The 14,963-nt window shown below is 40.0% G+C and overlaps 1 protein-coding gene and 1 pseudogene across 4 annotated transcripts in view; one reads left to right on the top strand and one right to left on the bottom strand.

Moving 5' to 3' along the window:
* TRAPPC12 (trafficking protein particle complex subunit 12) overlaps nt 1-14,963 on the top strand; it is a 141,163-nt gene that overhangs the window by 17,727 nt on the left and 108,473 nt on the right. The window lies entirely within an intron of this gene.
* LOC139437586 (protein RER1 pseudogene) lies at nt 10,409-12,245 on the bottom strand (annotated as a pseudogene).

The raw sequence follows: 14,963 nt of genomic DNA, 5'->3' as shown, positions 1-14,963 counted from the left end.
ACTGAAGTGTAAGCATAGGCAAACTTTCCAACATATTTACTTATTAATCATGGGCTTATGGTTTATCAGTTATTATAATAAACTCCCCTGCCTTTTTTTTTTTTTTTTTTTTTTTTTTTTTAGGTATCAGGGATTAAACTCAAAATCTTGTGCCTGGGAAGCAGGAAGCAGGCTCTCAATCACTGAGCTGTTTGTGCTCTGCAATGAGAGTGGGTTTTTTTCATTTGTTGCTTGTGTTTAGGAGGTACCAGGGATCAAATCTGGGACCTTGTATATGGGAAGCAGGCTATTTGAGCTACATCCACTCCCTCCCTGCCTTCTTAGGCAGAATATGAACGTAATTTAACCTTTGCAGAGTCTATTTAGTGATTGGACTATGATTTAAGGGATAATTTGAATGTTTAGGACTTGAGTTACTTTTTCATGGAATCCTTACCCATTCTCCACCCCAGCCCTCCCTGCATACCCTGAATCCCCAAGGTGGCTCCAGTGTTCCACCTCTTGTCTCTTCCCTCCCCTCCCTTCTTAGGGTTTTTGTACTCTGTGCTGTTGTTCCGTTATTATCAGTGGATCTAGCCTTTGGCTATTCCTTTCCAAGATCTGTTGTTTGCTGTTTGCTTCCCCCTCTAATTCAGGGGAAAACTGGTTTGCTAAGGGAAATGACATAACTCAGTGGTTACCTATTAAGTACTCAGGCCCAAGGATTCTGGGGCACTTTTGTAAATCTATAGAGATGTTTCATTTCCATAGTCAGTAAGGGTGGGAGAGAGCAGTTGACACAGTGGGTGGCGATAAAATTGCTAAATATCCCCCAATGACAGGTTAGTGTCACACAATTTTAAAAGTATCCCACCCCATGTGCCATTAGGTCTTGAGTTAAGAAACACAAGTCCTAAAATTCAACGCTAGTTTAACCTAGAAAAATATGAAATAAGGAGGCTCTGTTTTCAAGTAAAGGCATAGACTCCCCCCCACCACCACCACCATATGGCTCCTTCATCTGTCTGCTCACTTTCTGCTCCTTGTTCGGTTCCTTGTCCAGTCGTTGTTTCCACTCATTCATCAGCTTGTTACATCTGCTCGTCTTCCTTAGGAGGCACCAGAAACAGAACCCGGGACCTCCCATGTGGGAGGCGGGCACCCAACTGCTTGAGCCACATCCACTCCCTGAAAGGCACAGAATTTGTGATAACTACCTTAACTTTGAAGCTTCTATTACTTACCTTCACAATGGTTCCAGATGGCTGACTGTGAAATAAATAGGGCATTCAATCAGTCAGCAAGTAATTACGGAGACCCTATTAAATGTGTGGAGCACATACTTGGAGAGCAGTCATGAGATAGTATGTTTTCCTTTTGTTTCCATAGCTCTTGCAATTCCCACTGGTTACTTTGGAAACCTCATGCTGAACAAGAATTTTAACTAAAAATCATTCCCAAAATGCTTTAAGACTTTCACATGTGTATTAGTCAGCCAAAGGGGTGCTGATGCAAAATACCAGAAGTTGGTTGGTTTTTATAAAGGATACTTATTTGGAGTAGGAGCTTACAGATACCAGGCATATAGCATAAGTTACTTCCCTCACCAAAGTCTGTGTTCACGTGTTGGAGCAAGATGGCTGCCAGTGTCTGCGAGGGTTCAGGCTTCCTGGGTTCCTCTGGGCTCAGCTCCTCTGTTTCCTCCGCAAGGTCAGCTATAGACTATGAGGCTCACTAGGCTTTGCCTCTCTCCATAAGATCAGCTGTAGACTTTGAGGCACCCTAGGTTTTGCCTCTCTCCACAGGGTCAGCTTTAGACTATCAGGCAAATGGCTGTCTCTTTCCCCAGGGCTCCAGCTTAAGACTTCAGCATCAAACTCCAGCATCAAAACTCCAACATTAAGAACCCTAAACCCTAAACTCTGTCCCTTGCCATGCCTTTTATCTTTTAACACCCTAGTGACATGGCCCAATCAAAACCCTAATTGTAACTCAATCATGCCCATGTACATACTAGTTTACAAACATAATCCAGTATTTCTTTTTGGAACTCATCAATAATATCAAACTGCTACAACATGTAACAACTAGATTAACAGATGTTTGTTCATCCAGTGTCTCAGCAGTTGTGTTTTACCCTTCAAAGAAACTTTTCATGTCCAGGATGAAAAAAAGAAACAAAGTTTTTCCTTAAATGAAAATGCAGAATTAATTTGCCAGAGAATTTATGATTAGTATAACAAAGAATAGTTTCTGTATTAATTTTCTGTGCACCAAGCTTTTAAGATGTCAGCCATGAATCTACCTATTGTCAAATTTCTCCCTCAGCCATTGTTACTCTTAAGGTTTTGTTTGTTCTGTATCAGATTTCAAACACACATATCTGATTTTTTTTTAATTGCTCACCTATTGGTGCTAAATAAAAAGGTCCCTTTTCTATGGGATAAATCTTGAATTAAAATTTGTTTTCATTATGTGACATTTGTGACTTAAAATTTCATCACAATAAGAATATAAGCACTTTCATCTAATTAGTTGTAGATGGCTTTTGTTCTTCATAAAGAAGTGAATGGGAAGTATGAAGGGAAAAAATAGTTTAGGAACTTTTAGAACTAGTAAGAAAAAGAAGATGGAGAATTGTTTGTATGAGACTTGTTCATTAAAAAAAGGAAAAAGAAGAAAACAAAAGTAGCAAAAAAATAAGAACTAAAAGCAGCAAAATTTCAGTGGTAAAATAGTAGAATTTAAGCTCTCATAGTCCATATGGTACAGCATCTCCAGGATGCTGGCCTGCTGGTAGATGTAGAAAGCTGACATACAGATTTTTGGGAGCTGATGATTTGCTCTTCCTCTTTCTGTCCTTGTTCTCCTCGTAGCCCCTTCCCTTTCTCCTTTCCCACAGTTTAGATTTGACAGGATCCCCATTAGGAAAGCCATGCAGTATAACACTACCTTTTCTAAACCATGCAGAATCCTATCAGAAACCCCTGGAACATTCTGAAAGCCACAGACATCGTTGTTACTGCAGTGAGCTTATAGCTTCTGAGAAATGAAAAGTATTAATAGCTGTTCATCAAAAAAGGTTAAAGGGGAAGCAGATGTGGCTCAACTGATAGAGCGTCCACCTGCCATATAAGAGATTCGAACCCAGGGCCTCCTTCTGGCTCATGTGGTGAGCTGGCCCACATGCAGTGCTGCTGCACACAAGGAGTGCCATGCCACATAGGGGTGTCCCTCGTGTAGGGGAGCTCCACACGCAAGGAGTGCACCCCGCAAGGAGAGCCACCCAGGGCAAAAAAAGCGCAGCCCACCCAGGAGTGGCATTGCACACAAGGAGAGCTGATGCAGCAAGATGATGCAACAAAAAGAGACACAGATTCCCAGTGCCGTCAAGAATGCAAGCAGACACAGAAGAACACACAGCAAATGGACACAAGAGAGCAGACAAGGGCAGGGAGGGGCAGGGGAGAGAAATAAAAATAAGTAAATAAATAAAAGGTTAAAGATTTCTGATCCAGTTCAGTTCCTCATTTTATGTTAGGAAACTGATTTGTGCATTCATCAATGAGCCTGCTATATGCCGAATATTCACTATCCTAGGTACTAGCAATTCAAAGAATAGGACATAGCCTGTGTCTCGGAGCACTTATACCCTCGTCTAGGGAAAATAGTCTTATAAATGGATAGTTATAACAAAATGTGCTGTAATAGAGGTAAGAGCAGATTTCCATGTATGTTTATGAAGGAAATGCTACTAGTAAGTGGCAAAGCCATGCCAGCACTCAGGACCTGTGTGCTTTGGTTCTGGGCTCTTTTTCTTCTATTGTGTTGTATTTGGGCCTACCATATAAATGACTAATTGTGCTTATCTCAGAAAGATTTACATTTAAGCCAAAGAACTAGAAATCAAATAGCTTGATTTTAGGCATCAGTATAGAGTAAAGAGAGTGTTTGGGGGAGCAAAGAGCCCTTTCCCATGCCCCAGAAATTGCCTGTTAGACATTTCCCTGATCAGTCTATGCACATGGAAAGAATTTTGAATTAGGAAATTTAATTTCAGATTCTTCTTTTACCGGTATCCTGAGTGACCTAGGGAAAGTCATTCAATAGCTCTAGTTTAGTTTTCTTATCTGTAAAATGAATGACTTTGATGAGTCTGTCTAAGGATGTAGGCTAACCTTCATGAACAAAGAAAGCCAAAATGAAATGGCTGAAAGAGTATAGTAGTTTATTTCCCTATGGATAACAATGCAGAGGTCTGTGGGACAGACAGGGCCGTAGATTGGTTCCGGCATCCTGAACAAATGTCAAAGAAGCTTTTCTACCTGTTGCCATCTCCTAGCCATCAGGAAGAGGGAATGGGCCAGGGGAGCTAGCAGTATCACCTGGAAGTGGCTCATGTTTCATATCCACTCACATCCTGTTTGCCAAAAGTTAGTCATTTGACCACACCAAGCTGCAAAAGAGGCAGGAAAATATAGTCTTTAGCTAGGCCGCCATGTCCCCACTCAGTTCTATTATTAAAAGAAGAAAAGAGTTATTGGTAGATGATCATTTTAGTTTGCCAAAGGACTGCTGATGCAAAGTACCAGAAATGGGTTGGCTTTTATAAAGGAAATGTATTTGGGGGTAAAAGTTTCCAGTTCCAAGGCTATGAAATATCCAAATCAAGGCACCATCAGAGGCACTTTCTCACAGAAGTCACTACTGTTGATCCTGTTAGCCGCCCTCGGGGCAAATCAAGATGGCCACCATTCTCCAAGATCGCTGCCTTCCCCTCCAGGTCACCGTCTTTTGGAGCCCAGCTCCCAGAGTTCAGCTGTGAGCAACCAGGCACAGGACTGTCTCTTTCTGGCCCTTCTCTCTCTTTATCAGCTGCTCCACTTTCTTCCCAAGTTCACCTGCAAGCTATCAGGCATATGACTCATTTTTCCCTGGGTCTCAGCTGTTTGAGCCTCACCTTGCAACTCAGCTGTGGGCAAAACTGGAATCCTTTCTCTCACATTGTAGGATCAAATAGGGCAACTCCCTTTTTCTGTGTGTGTGTCTCTTTCTGTGTCTCCATTTTTATCAGACCCAGCAAGGAGATGGGAGAGTCAACCTGAGTTACTCCTCACTGACATAGTCCAGTCAAAAGAGTCTCACACCCACAGAAATGGAGTCATTTCTTTTTTGGATTCATGAAAGAACTTCAGACTGTCATAATGGCTGTCTCTTCTGCAATAAGATATCAAATAGTCCTGGCAATACCATGATGTTAGACTTCTAGCTTCCAAAATTATGAGCCAATAAATTCCTGTTGTTTAGGCCACTCCCCTATGTGGTAATTGTATCACAGCCCTGGAATACTAAGACACTAGTAGTTTATTAATTTTCCTTTATCTTTTTAAGAAAACAACTTTCAAGTTTTTTTACTTTTCTCAATTATTTGACCACTTTCTATGCTATTGTAACAAGTTAACACAAGCAGTCTCTTAAAACAACATGTATTTGTTATCAAAAATTCTGGAAGACAGAAGTACAAAATGGGTCCACTGAGCTAAAATCAAGGTGTTGGCCTTGGCTGCATTCCTTTCTAGAACCTCCGGGAGCAGTGGAAGAATCCATTTCCTTTTCATTTCCAATTTCTAGAGATTGTTTGCATTCCTGTGATTGTGACCCCCATCACATCACTCCAACCTCTGCTTCTCTTGTCACATCTCCTTCCCTGACTGAATTTCCTTTTTCACTTATAAGGAGACGTGATTACAATGGGCCAAATCAGATCATCCAAGTTAATCTTCCTGTCTCAAGATCTTTAACTTAATCATATCTGCAAAGTCCCTTTTGTCATAGACAGTAACATATTCACAGGTTCCAGGAATTAGGACATGGACATCATTGGAGGGCCATTATTATTCTGTCTACCACAGCCATCATCTCATCCATCTTGGTGAATGTCCTATGTGTATTTGAAAGGAATATATATATTCTACTGCTCTTGGGTGAAATATTTAAAATATATATATATGTATATATATAAAATCACATTGGTTGGTAACGTTTGTCTGCTCTGTCTTTACTGTTTTTCTCTACTTGATCTATACATTATTGAGGGGGGACTATTGATATTTCCCACTGTAATTGTGGATTTGTCTTTCTAATTTCAGTTCTGTCAGTTCTTGCCTCATGTATTTTGAATCTCTATCATTAGTTGCTTTGGTAGGTTGAAGTATGTACCACAGGAAAAAAACATGTTTTTAATTTTAATCCATTCCTGTGGGTGTGAACCCAGTTTAAATAGTACATTTTGAAAATGTTATTTTCAGTTAAGGTGTGACCCAAGTTAATAAGGTTAAGCCTCAGTCCTATTACTGGAGGATTTGTGAAGAGAAAGCCACATAGAGGAAAGAAACATAGAAATCAGTGGACTGGAAAAGAAAGGAGAGGATATGGCCATGTGATAAGAAATCCAAGGAACTCCAAAGATTGCTAGCCCTCTAGAATGCTGTTGACCCTGGAGGAAGCAAGCCTCCTACTCTCTGAAACTATGAGCCAATGCATTTCTATTAAGTCAACCCATTGTGTGGTATTTGTCTTAGCATCCTGGAAACTGAAGACAGTTTTTGGTACTGAGAGTGGGGTACTGCTCTTATAAATACCTACAAATGTGGAAATGGCTTTGGAATTGGGTAATGGGTAGAGGCTGGAAAAACTGTGAGGCACTTGGTAGAAAAAGCCTAGATTGTTTTGAAGAGACTAATGGTAGTAATATAGACATTAAATGTACTTCCAGTGAGGCCTGAGAAAGGAAATTATGAATGTTATTGGAAACTGTAGAAAAGGTGATCCTTGTTATAAATGAGCAGAGAACTTGGTGAAATTGTTTTCTTAGGTCGGATGGAAGGCAGAACTTGGAAGTGATGAATTTAGATACTCAGCCGAGGAGATTTCCAAGCTAAGTTTGGAAGATACAGCCTGCTTTTTCCTTTCAGCATATGGTAAAATACAAGAAGAAAGGGATAAGCTGAGAAATAAACTCTCTAGTATGAAAGAAGCAGAAATTGATGACTTTGGAGGTCCACAGCCTATCCAAATAGTGTGCTCTGAGACTAGGTCCAGATGTGACTCTACCAGGGACCTGCCTGAGCTACCAGGAAGTGAGTCTACAGAGAACAGGGTTCCATGTAAGGGTTTAACTGAACAACCCTTTCCTGAAGAGGATGTGGCTGAGTATGTATCCAGTCAGACATCAGAGGAAGTCAGGATTGGAAATGCAGTTATCCAGGAAGGATCTGTGGAAAGTCCTTTTCTTTAATGGTTTTGACCCCACTGAACTGCATGCAAAGCCAACAAAGGTTCTGCAAAATTTGTTTGAGTAGAACTGCTGCCACTCTGGACCAAAAGAAACAAAGAAGGGACAAAATGAAGGAAGAATGATTTCAAGGGCAGAATCATGGAAGCAGAAAGTGCTCCACTCTGGCTAAGAGAGCAGGCCCGCTCACATATATGGAAAGGGCAAGTCTGTCCCAGCACTTGAAGGGGGCAGACCATTTGCCTCACCAATTAGAGGGGGCAGGCCATGCACCTCCATGTTCAGGTAGAGTATTCAGGGATAGTGCCACCACTCCAGTGCTCAGTGATGGTAAGGCCATGTCCCAGTGTTTGCAGAGAGCCTGGCTTCTGTGCAAGCACTTGGAAAGGGTAGAGCTGCTGCTCCCTCAGCCAAGAGGACAAACATCGATCTACAGGTGACTCTCAGACCTTGAAATCTAAGGGAGTTTCCACTTTTCTGAGACTCATGACCCCTGTTTTCCTTCCATTTTCTCCCTTCTGGAATGGGAATGTCTCTCCTATGCCTGTCCCACCGTTGTATTTTGGAAGCAAATAACTTTTTTTCTAGGTTTCATAAGTCCCTTAGATATAGAGGAATTTTGCCCCAGGATAGACCACATCCATAACTGATTTTGATAAAATTTTCTACTTAGCATTTTAATGAAATCACAGTGCTGAGGTTTTTGGGATGTTGATGGAATGAAAGGTATTATGGAAAGTACATGTCTTTGGGGGATCCAGGGGATGGACTGTAGTCGATTGAATTATGTACTCGAAGGAAAAACAAAAACATGTTCTTAATCCATTCCTGTGCATGCAAACCCATTTAAAATAGGAACTTTTGAAGTTTTGGTTTTTGTTTAGGTACAAGGGCCAGAGGTTGAACCCTGGGCCTAGTATGTAGGAAGCCAGTGCTCAACCATTGATTTTTTCATTTTTTTGCTTGTTTGTTTTTTTGTTTTTAGGGGGCACCAGGAACTGAACCTGGGACCTTCCATTTGGGAAACAGGTGCTCAACTGCTTGAGCCACATCCGCTCCCCTGAAGATGTTATTTTTAAGTAGGGTGTAGCCAAACTGAATGAGGTAGGGCCTTAATCCTATCACGTGAGGCTTTATGAGGAGAAAACTACATAGAGGAGCTGGGAGCCAGAAGTCAGTGGAATCTGGAAGAGAAATAAGAGGCCATGTGATGGGAAAGCCAAGGAACCCCAAAAATTGCCAGAATGCATTGGCCCTAGAAGGAAGCAAGCCTTCTAGCATCTAAAACTGAACCAATGCATTTCTGTTGTTAAGTCAACCCATTGTGCTGCATTTGTCTTAGCAGCATGGAAACTAAGACAGTTATATACACATTTAAAATTGTTTTGGGAAACGGACTTTGGCCCAGTGGTTAGGGCGTCCGTCTACCACATGGGAGGCCTGCGGTTCAAGCCCCGGGCCTCCTTGACCCGTGTGGAGCTGGCCCACGCGCAGTGCTGATGCACGCAAGGAGTGCAGCCCCACGCGCAAGGAGTGCGCCCCGTAAGGAGAGCTGCCCAGCGCGAAGGAAAGTGCAGCCTGCCCAGGAATGGCGCCGCCCAGGAATGGCGCCGCCCACACTTCCCGTGCCGCTGATGACAACAGAAGCGGACAAAGAAACAAGAAACAAGACGCAGCAAAAAGACACAGAAAACAGACAACCGGGGGAGGGGAGGGGAATTAAATAAATAAAAATAAATCTTTAAAAAAATTAAAAAATTAAAAAAATAAAATAAAATTGTTTTCTTCTTGATGAATTAGGCTTTCGTTTTTATGAAATATCCCACTTTATTCCTGGCCATATTCTTTGTTTTGAAGTGTATTTCATCTGATATTGATATAACTACATGTGCTTTTTTTATGATAATAAGTTTTATGGTACAGTTTATTTTTTTTAACTTGTAACTTTTTGGTTTCCTTATATTTATCTCAACTGTTGGCTCATTAGCTATATTTCTTTATTTTAATTCTGAGTTAATTACTCTAGGGTTTACCATATGAATCTTCAACTTATCACGGTCTACCTTACAGTATGACTCTTTATCAGAGTCTACCTTCAAATGTTATACCACTTCACATAAAATTTAAGAACCTTATGACAGTATTTTCCCCTTTCTCTCCCACCATCCACTGTGCTGTTATTATATATGTATTACATCTGCAAATGTTGTAAACCATACTATTCTTGCTTATTTTTCCTTTAAACAATCTTCTTTTAAAGAAATTAGACATGAGAAAATGTGTGTTTCCTACTTATTTACCCTTTTCACTCTTCTTTCCTCTGTGTAAATGCTTCATATATTATATTTCTTCAATCTGAAGAACTCTCTTTAAAGTTTCTCATAGTGCAGGTATACTGGTCTCAAATTCTTACCTTTTACTGGTCTGAAAAAAAATTCATTTCATCTTCATTTTTAAAGGTTGTTTTGCTGTATATAATTCTACATTGAAACAGGGTTTTTTTTCCCTTTTCAGCACTTTAAAGATGCTATTCAATTGTTTTCTTGCTTGGAAGTTTCTGGTTAGAAAAATCTATAGTCATCCTTGATTTTGTGTTCTGTACCTAATGTATATTTCTTCTCTAATTGCTTTTAATATTTTATTACTGCTTTTCATCAGTTCGATTCTCATGTGCTTCATGTGGTTTTCTGTTGCGTTTATCTTACTTAGGATTCATTGAGTTTCTTGGATATGGGTTTATCATTTTCATCAATTTTGGAAAAAATTAGGCCATTACTTCTTCAAATTTTTTTCTGGTTTTCCCGTTCTATTTCTGGGAACTCCACTTACCTATATTACTTGATTTTGCCAGAGAGGTCACTGAGAGCTGTTTTGTGTGTGTGTGTGTTTCCTTTCTTTATGCTTAAGTTTAGAAATTCCAATTGCTACTTCTTCAAGTTCACTTATCTTTTCCCCCAGACTTTTTAGATTCATATCAGTGTTATTCTGTGAATTTTTACAATTTTCATCCCCAGAATTTCTATCGGATGTTTTTTTATTTTCCTGAAATTAACTACCTTAAGTGAAAAAAAAAAAGCATCATAACAGTGGCTCAAAACCATTCTTGAAATATGTACGATAGATTCAGTCCAGCTTCTAACTAGCAAATATCTTCCCCACATCCTCCTCCTTTGTATTTCTTCTTTTTTTATATGTGAATGAACAGTGTATACCAGTATTTCAACGTGTGCTTTGTTTTCTTCTTCATTGTGATACAGAAAAGGATGAAGTACATTGCCACAATTGGCCAGAATACTGAGACATTGAAAGCCTCAAAGTATGTACAGTATAGGCCATTACAAAGATACCCTTTGCAGATGCTTGCAAAAATTTAAACCCTAGAAGTATTTGAATGAAGGTACAAAATTCCTCATTCTTTTTAATTGGTGTGGCAATTTGAAGCTTTTATGGACCTCAAAAGATCCTGTTCTTAAAGCTAATACAGGGAAGAAGATATCACTTAAGCAGTTGGGTGCCTGCCTCCCACAAGGGAGGTCCTGGGTTCAGTTTCTGGTGCCTCCTAAAGAAGATGAGCAAGACTGCAAGCTGACATGATGGGCTGGTGCAGCAAGCTGACATAACAAGATGATGCCATGGAGAGACATAAAGAGGAAAACACAATGAGAGATACAAGCAGGGAGCAGAGGTGGCTCAAGCAATTAGGCTCCTCCCTCCACATGGGAGGTCCCAGGTTCTGTTCCCAGTGCCTCCTAAAAAGAAGACAAACACAACGAACAGACACAGAGAAAAAACAGTGAATGCAAAAAAATGAGGTGGGAAATAAAATAAAATCTTTATTAAAAAATAATAAAGCTAATACATTCCTGTTCATGTAAACCTATTGTACTTGGGACCTTTTTATTAAATTACTTCAGTTAAGGGTCTTTGATTAGTTTGCATGACCTGGGTGGGTCTTAATCCTCTTATTGTAGTCCTTTATAAATAAAAAGCCACAGATACAAAAAAGGGCTACAAAGAAAGAGAGAAACCTCCAGAAGCTGAGAGAGAAAGTCCCAATCCAGAAGCTCAAAGCAATGAAATCCAGAAGAGAAGCAGATACCTTCATGTGTCTGGTCACCCACAGCTGCCACTTGGAAGAAGGCACCTCCTGATTATGCTTAACCTAAGAAATCCCCACTGTAAAAGCCAACCCATTTCTGGTATATTATTTTTGGGAACTTTAGCAAACTAAAACAATTGGTAATGATGGACCATCAGCTGAATCTTCAGTTAAGGAAGGATCCACTTTTGGAAATAGAAAGGTAGTAAAAATATTTAGATTGTAGATTTTCAAGGCATGGTCACAAATATAACAGCCCTGTAATAGATAACTCTAAGCATTTGGACAAAACTTAGTCCAACATTACAGGCCATCACACTGCTGTATAAAGAGTAGATTTGGGCGGCGGACTTGGCCCAGTAGTTAGGGCATCCGCCTACCACAGTAGTAGGGAGGTCCACGGTTCAAACCCTAGGCCTCCTTGACCAGTGTGGAGCTGGCCCACGTACAGTGCTGATGCGCGCAAGGAGTGCTGTGCCACGCAGGGGTGTCCCCCATGTACGGGAACCCCATGCGCAAGGAGTGCGCCCCGTAAGGAAAGCCGCCCAGCGCAAAAGAAAGTGCAGCCTGCCCAGGAATGGTGCCACACACACGGAGAACTGACACAACAAGATGACACAACAAAAAAAGAAACACAGATTCCTGTGCCGCTGACAACAACAGAAGCGGACAAAGAAGATGCAGCAAATAGACACAGAAAACAGACAACCAGGGTGGGCGGGGAAGGGGAGAGAAATTAATTAATTATTTTTTTAAAAAAAAATAGTAGATTTGACTAACCAGGACTGGTAAATCTGTCCAACTATTATGAAAAATCTGTATACCACAGAAGATTTCCCACAGAAAGAAATCAACCCCATCCCCTTTGGACATTCTGTACTCACAGCTCTACAAAGATTGAGCCTTCATTTCCTACAGAGCTACAGGAAGGAGGATGGTCATGTAGGAGCAGTTTGCACCAGCCCTTTACTCAGCATCTGAGAAGCTGCAGGCAAACACTTCTTCTTTGTCCTATACAGCACTACCTCCAGAGCCTCCAAGATCATTTGGCTCTCTTTTATATTTTTCTTTGCCTTTCCTTATTGTTTTCGAGTTTTACTTTAGGTCTTTGGGCATATATATAAGAACTGTTTTAAAGTTCTCTGTAATTTCTGTGTCTATTTCTATTTAATTTTTCTCTTGGTTATGGATCACATTTGATTGGTTCTTTTCATGTCTAGTAATCTCTTATAGATGCTAGACATTGTGAGTTTTATGTTGTTGAGTGTATAGATTTTATTGTCTTCCTTCAAAAAGAGTTACACTTTGTTTTGGCAGGCAGTTATTTTTGGATTAACTGAATCCTTTAAAGGCCTGTTTTTAAGTATTTTAGTGTGAGTTTAAAGTAGCTTTTATTCTTGTGGTAACCTTTCTGGAGTCTATCTATACTAAATGTCATGAGCATTCAGCAAGAACTCCTCATGCTGGCTCCCCCAAATGTAAACATCTTTCAGCCCCTCGTGAACTCAGAAGTTATTCAATATACAGCCCGCTGCCCTTTCATTCTCATAGTATTTCACCTTATTGCACATGCATCTTAGTATTGAGCAACAGAATCAAGGGAATTACTATTTAGCCTTTCGGAGCTCTTTCTCTGCATAGGTCCCTCCTTTCCAGTTCTCTGGCCAGCAAACTCAGCCACATCAGCCTCCTCAGACTCAAAATTCTGTTACCTCAACTCAGTGAGGATTCCCCTCCTACACTGCAGTCCAAAAAGCACCTTTGAATTCAAAGTCTTCAACTCATTTTTTCTCTTCTCCCAGGGATCACAGTACTTTGTTATGTCTGGAATCATTATTTCATTTATATTGTCCAGTGTTCTAGCTCTCTATATTAGGAGCTAAATCCAGGCCTTACTCTATAGTAGAAACAGAAGTCACTACTTCCTCTTTTGTTCACTTAACACACAGATGGCTCTCTACACCCTCTCTTAATTTCTTAGCCTAAAGAATGCTTAATTAAATTGAAACATGAGGAGTAACAAAGATTTGGAGAGGCCAGTCCAGTACCATGTTGTAATTCTCCTAAAGATTTTTTACTTTTAAATTATTCTCTTGTGGAGTGAGTGTAGCTCAGTGTTTGAGCACCTGCTTCCCATGTACAAGGTCCTGGGTTCAATCCTTGGTACCTCCTGAAAAAAATAAAAATTTAAAAATTTAAAATATAAAGTATTTTCTTAAATAATTTAAGGCACCATAAGAAAGGGGGTTAGGGCTTTTTTTTTTTTTAACAGATTTATTGAGATATAATCTACATAAAATATTTAAAGTGTACAACCCAGTGGTTTTTTGTATATTCAGAGTGGTGTAACCATCACCACAGTTAAATTAGAACATTTTCATCACCAAAAAATAACCCATACCCATTAGCAGTTACTCCCCAACCCTCCCATCTCCCAGGGTTACTGACCACTAATCTAATGTCTGTCTCTATAGATTTGCCTGTTCTGAATATTTCATATAAATGGAAAATATAATGTGTGTGTTTTTTGTGACTGACTTCTTTCACTTAGCATATAAGGTTCATCGTTATAGCATGAATCAGTATGTCTTTCCTTTTTATTGCCATCCTATTGTATGGATATACAGTATTTTATTTATTTATTCATCAGTTGGTGGACATTTCAATTGTTTCCACTTTTTGCCTATTAAAGCTCTATGAACATTCATGTACAAATTTCTTTTGGGTATATGCATAGGAGTGGAATTGCTGAGTCATATGATTAATCCATGTTTGACATCTTGGGAAATTGCCACACTGTTTTCCAAAGCAGCTGTATTATTTTACATTCCCACCAGAAATGTATTAGAGTTCCAATTTCTCCACATACTTAAGTTTGGGTGGGTTTTTTTGTTTTGTTTTTGTTTGTGAAATGTTTTGTTCAGGTGGTTCCATTTCCCCTAGGAAAAAGCAAACACTGGTTCTAAAAGACAGAAAGCTCTCAGGATAAGCAGCCACATTTCTAAAGCTTCAGAACTTTAGCAAAAGCCCAGCACATTCTGGGTCATTTCCAAGTACTGCTGTCTTTTCAGTGCAGTTGCCTAATGGCAACTTGTTTCTTTGGGTTTCCTGCACAGTAAGGGACATACATTTAAATCAGCCACTTTGAATTCTGTTTTGTCTGTGGCCATTAAAATCAAGAAGGGGTTGCTAGGACCATGGCAGCATTGCAGTAGGAGTAACAGGCCAAATATTTACCCTCTGAGTGCTGTGAGAACCAAACACATGCTTTTTCATAAATGCACCTGACCTGGGGTAAGGAGTGTCATTCTGCATTGCCATATACTGAGTGAGTCCCTAGTTTGGTCACATTTATCTTCCCCCACATTCCACTGATACTACCTTGTATAACTAGCCTCTCAATTAATGTTTTACTGATTTGAATCTATTGGGTTTTAGGGGGATCCCATCCCAGGTGCAGCTCCCCGGAAACCATCAACAACATACCTATCTAACAATCCATGAGGGAAAAAAGCCTGCTCCCCTCAGCCAAGTTAACAAGAGACAGATATAAATAAAAGATGTGATTCCACAGTGCCATTGATTGCCTTC

The sequence above is a fragment of the Dasypus novemcinctus genome, chromosome 25 (assembly GCF_030445035.2).
Source record: "Dasypus novemcinctus isolate mDasNov1 chromosome 25, mDasNov1.1.hap2, whole genome shotgun sequence".
Taxonomy (NCBI): Eukaryota; Metazoa; Chordata; class Mammalia; order Cingulata; family Dasypodidae; genus Dasypus; species Dasypus novemcinctus.
Note: the sequence above shows the minus strand (reverse complement) of the source record. Positions and strands in the feature narration are given on the sequence as shown.